This window comes from Durio zibethinus, chromosome 1 (assembly GCF_047325235.1).
Source record: "Durio zibethinus cultivar Kanyao isolate XHJ-2024 chromosome 1, ASM4732523v1, whole genome shotgun sequence".
Classification (NCBI taxonomy): Eukaryota; Viridiplantae; Streptophyta; class Magnoliopsida; order Malvales; family Malvaceae; genus Durio; species Durio zibethinus.
Genome location: NC_143162.1, coordinates 25,943,544 through 25,949,543, shown reverse-complemented (window position 1 = coordinate 25,949,543; position 6,000 = coordinate 25,943,544).

Sequence of the window (6,000 nt, the reverse complement as noted above, 5' to 3'; positions counted from 1 at the left end):
AATTGGGGTACAAGAGTAATCCTTGATGAATGCAATAAGAACCTATCACCAAAAAAGAAGCTTGTGAGTTTTTGAAACTGATTAAACATAATGAATATAACATAGTAGAGCAGTTGAACAAGATCCCTACATGAATTTTTTTGTTGTTGTTGTTGTTGCTAAGTTTCAAATTGCATCGAATGCCCTACTAGGAGTGTTGAATCAAGCATATATGGATTATAACATCTCTGTCAAGAATGTTGACCATATTGTTTGGAGTATTATTGTTTTGAATTTCATAACTTTCAATGATGATGAGATTTCACTAGAAAGATGAAACAATACTAAAGCCTTTCATATCACTATTATGTGCAAAGGCTATATCATAGCTAAAGTTCTTATTGACAATGGCTTTTCAATCAATGTCATGCCTAAGATCACCCTAACAAAATTACCCATTGATGTATCATATATGAAAACCAACCATATGGTAGTGAGGGCCTTCGATGGGTCTCAAAAGAAAGTGTTAGGGGATATTGAGATACCAATGCAAATAAGGCCATGCACTTTCTTTATAAAATTCCAAATCATGGACATTTCACCTTCTTATAGCTACCTATTAGGATAACCATGGATTCATATGGCAGGAGTTGTCTCGTCATCCCTACATTAAAAAGTAAAGTTTATAGTTGAGGATCAATTGATTAGTTTTTTTGGAAAAGAGGACTTATTAGCAACTAAGCCCATGACTGCTCCATATATGGAGGCTGTAGAGGAGGCATTGGAGTGCACTTTTAAATCCATTGAATTTATTATTGCAACTTATGTAAGGGAAGGATTGAAGGTGCTAACTTTGTGCTTATCAAGTGTAATCGAGATGGTCATCAAACAAACACTTGGTAAAAGATGGCATGTTGGATATGACCTTGAAAAGAATTTTCAAGGAATTAATGAACCACTAAGGGTGTTTAAAAAGAAGAAAAGGTTTGGATTAGGATTTAAAGTCACTACGATAGAAAAAAAATGCCATGGCTGAAAAGAGATAGAAGTGATTGGTGTGGCTTAAGGGATATGAGTTGAAGGATGAGAAAATGATCATCTCTTACCTCTATAATGCATTTCATTTAGGCGGATATATCCACCTTGATCCACTAGAGGTCATACAAAAGGAACCTATGCTAAACATTTAAGAAAAAAAGCCTTTTGTTTATCCATGTCCTCTGGGTTAAGAGCTGAACAATTGGAAAGCAATGAATTTACTAGTTATCTTTAAATCTTTCATAAAGTAATGTAGTGAGTTAATTTCCCCTAATGCTTATGCCCAAAAGCATTTGAAAGATTTTTGTATGGGCTTATCTTTCCTTTATCATTTCAATAAAATGACTAGTGTTTTGCATTTTCAGTTCCTTTGTTATTTCATTCATTCAAAGTTACAATTTCCTTTTCGTTTCTTTTTTCCCACCCATACACCTACATCCCTTTAATTTCACCCATTTTCAGGTTTTCAAATAATGAATACAAGTATAATCATGATGATAATCCAAGATTTGACTTTGTAAAACCTATTCATGTTGATGAACTTGATAATGAAAAGGATTATTATGAGTACAATTTACCTCTTGATTTATTAAAACTAATAGAATAAGAAAAAAAAAAACAAATTGAACCTCATGAGAAAGCTACAAACATAGTCAATTTAGGTGATGAGGAAAATAAAGAGGTTAAAATCGACACATCCCTTTCACCCACAGAAATAGCAAAGTAAGAATAATTGCTAAATAAGTTCATTGATGTGTTTGCATGGTCATACCAAGATATGCTAGGACTCAGTTTAGATATTGTAAAACACTAATTGCCCTTAAAGCCAGAATGCAAGCCAGTACATAAAAGATTGAGGCACATAAAGTTGAACATGTTGTTACAAATCAAAGAAGAAGTGAAAAAACAATTTGATGCAAGCTTTTTAGAGACAGCCAAATACCTAAAATAGGTAGCTCATATAGTCCCAATTTCCAAAAAAGATGGAAAAGTTTGAATGTGTGTAGACTATAAAGATTTGAATAGGGCTAGCCATAAAGATAATTTTCTTTTGTCACATATTGACACTCTTGTGGACAACACCGTTAAGCACTCCACATTCTCTTTCATGGATGGTTTTTTGGATATAATCAAATTAAAATGGCCTCTTTTGATTTGGAAAAAATTGAGTTTATTACCATGTGGGGCATCTTCTCTTATAAATTATGCCTTTTAGATTGAAGAATGCAGGAGCTACTTATTAAAGAGCAATGGTAACCCTTTTCCATGACATGATGCAAAAAAAAAAAAATAGAGGTGTATATGGATGATATGATCGCAAAATCTCGTGAGGGAGAGGACCATGTTACCAATCTCAAAAAGTTATTTGAAAGATTATAGAAGTTTTAACTCAAGCTAAACCCAGCTAAGTGCATATTTGGTGCTAAGTTAGGAAAATTGTTAGGGTTTGTAGTTAGTGAGGGGGGATTGAAGTTGATCTAGATAAGATGCTCACCATAAAAAATTTATCTCCCCCATGCACACAAAAGGAAATAAGGAGTATTCTGGGAGGTTGAATTACATTTCTCGCTTTATTTTTCAACTTACTTCTAAATGTAACCCAATTTTCAAGTTGCTTTGGAAACATGATCCTGACAAATAAGATGAGGAATGTTAGCATGCCTTTGAAAAGATTAAAGAATACCTGTCAAATCTGCTAGTGTTGATACCACTTATTATGGGAAAACCATTAATTTTGTATCCATAGTACAGGACCATTTTATAAGATGTGTGCTAGGGCAACAAGAGGAAATAGGCAAGAAAGAGCTAGCTATTTATTACTTGAGTAAGAAACTCACTCAATATGAGTCCAAATATTCCCAATTGGAGAAAATGTACTGTGCATTGGCATAGACAGCCCACAGACTCAAGCAATATATGTTATACCTAACTACTTGGTTGATAGCAAGGTTGGATCCTTTTAAGTATATCTTTGAAAACCATCATTGTTGGGGAGGTTAGCGAAATGGCAAGTCATGCTTTTTGAATATGATATTGTATATGTTACGTAAAAGGTGATCAAAGGAAGTGTGATAGCTAAATTCCTTGTAGAACATGCAACTAATGACTATGGGCCTATGAAATTGGACTGTCCTAATGAAGATTTGATGACCATATCCTAGATGAAAGAAGGGGAACCAAATAGAAAAGCCATGGAAAATTTTTTTTTATAGAGCTTCAAATGCTTTGGGGTATGAAATTTGAGCAATTTTGATATCCCCTAATGGAAATTATTATCCAAGCACCATAAAGTTGGATTTTAATTGCACCCACCATGTGGCAGAATATAAAGCATGCATAATAGGCCTGCAAATGGCAATTGAAAAAAAGATTAGAGCATTAGAAGCATATGGAAACTTGGCCTTGGTAATCTCAACTACATGGTGAATGAGAAACAAGAGATTCAAAGTTTGTATGATACCAAAAGTATGTGGTAGATTCGATCAAACAATTTGAAAAGGTCCAATTCTATCATGTACCTCAAGAAAATAATCAAATGGTTGATGCTCTAGCTATATTGGCTACAATGTTTAAAGTTTGTGATAAAATGGAAATGCAACCTATCCTGTTGAATATGCAAGGATCACCAACATATTATTCAACTATTGAAGAGGAGATTGGTGGCCTACCTTGGTACTACGACATTATGCAATATGTCAAGCACTAACAATACCCAGAACATGGTTAAGAAAATAACAAATGAATTATCAAAAGATTAGCTATGGGATTTTTCCTCGATGGAGAAATTTTGTACAAGATAAGTCGAGATCAAATGTTATTAAGATGAGTGAATACTGTTAAAGCCAAGAAGATATTGCAAGAAATGCATGAAAAAAGATATGGAGCATATGCAAATGGCCATATGATGGCTAGACAAATCATGAGGTTAAGTTATTATTGGTTGAAATGGAGAGTGACTGTATCAACTATGCAAAAAAATATCATAAATGCCATATTTATGCAGATAAGATTCATGTTTCTCCAATCCTTTTACATGTTCTCGCACCTCTATGGTTGTTCTCAATGTGGGGGATGGATATAATTAGACCCATCACTCCAAAAGCTTCAAATGGACATCGATTCATCCTTGTAGTGATTGACTACTTTGCAAAATAGGTAAAAGCAACTTCTTATGTTAATGTGACAAGAACGGTGGTATGCAAGTTTATAAAAAAGGAGATAATATGTCATTAAGGCCATCTAGAAAAGATCATCTTTGATACTACTCACAATTTGAATAACAAGATGTTAACGAAGGTTTATGCTTAGTTTAAGGTGAAACACCATAACTCGGCTCTATATCATCCAAATGTAAATGGAATAGTAAAAGCTGCTAATAAAAATATTAAAAAGATAATAGAAAAAATGACTTATACCTATAAAGATTGGCATGAAAGTTACCTTTCACACTACATGCTTATAGGACATTAGTGCTTACATCTACTGGGGCTACTTTTTTTTTGCTCATATATAGAATGAAAGCTATGTTGCCAATCAAGATGAAAATTTTATCTTTAAGAGTCTTAATGGAAGTAGATTTAGTAGAAGCAGAATGGGTCCAAAATCGTTATAAAGAATTGAACCTCATTAAATAGAAGAGGCTTACAACTCTTTGCCATGGTTTGTTGTACCAAAAAAGAATGATGCAAATGTATGACAAGAAAGTTTGATTTAGGCATTTCCATAAGGGAGAATCAGTTTTAAATAAAATTCTTTCAAATCAGTATGATAATCGAAAAGAATAAATGCCAAATTGAAAGGGTCCATATATAGTAAAAAAGGCTTTTTCAGGTAGAGCGTTAATCTTGGCAAAGATAGATAGGGATGACTTGCCAAACTTGATTAACTCAAATGCTGTGAAAAAGTACTTTGATTGATAAAAAGACAAAAAACAACAAAAAAAAACAAAAAAAAAAAAGATGAATGAAAAATGAAGGAGAACTCATAATTGAAAACCCACAAAAGGTAGTTTGAGTCAAAGGAAGGATCTAAGTTGAAAACCTAAAAAGGTAACTTAAATGCAAAAGAATACTAATTTCCAAGTACAGGGGGCAATGTCCAATATAACAAACTTGGAAGGACCAAGTGTATCAATGGAATAGGTTTTTAAGAGGAAGAATTTTGGAATATTGTTCATGATTATCTAAATATTCACTATCTAAATACAATTACATTAATTAAATTTTGTACTAGTGTTCAAGTTTCTCACTGGACATGCCCTTTTACTTTCCTATAATAATTATCTATCTTTCTCTAACTTACCTTACTTTCTGATAATCTTCATTATCACAAATAGAGGAAATGCTAATTCATCACACCAGTCATGGAATTTGGAAAATGATAAATGATTGATAATATTCATAAAAGGTTTTATATTATTTTGCAAAAGTTAAGATAAAGATTAAAAAAAAGTGGGAAGATTGGGAAAAGCACCTATTTTCAAACGCATCAAATCAAAGTAAAAATTTGTTAGAAGTGGTGTTAGATAACAATATCAGCAAAGGATCATTATAGTTCACAAGACAGCACCCTCTAGAATATGAAAACCAAGATTGAGATTGATTGTTTTAAAATTTCTTTTAAATGAAAAAATTAATATAAAATTAGAAATAATTGACTTAGAAAACCTTGTTATTACAAATTAGATGCGTCATATTGGTTTCTAAAAATACTTGCATTGCATGTATACATTCATTAAGTTCACGAATTATATTTAATATATTATTCAAAAAAAATTTGAACTTTGGGTTTTTTAAGGATGAATTATTTAATCGAAAGACTCAAGTATAGGAAATGATTTTGAAACAGGCATAACTTGTGAAACCCTCGAGTCATAATGTCATGAGGCATTTCCAAACTAGATCTTTTAAAGTTCAAAGCCTTTGTTTAGGAGAAGCCATTTTCAAACAAGATTTCTAAAGTTTCCAAACCTCTGTTTAAGGG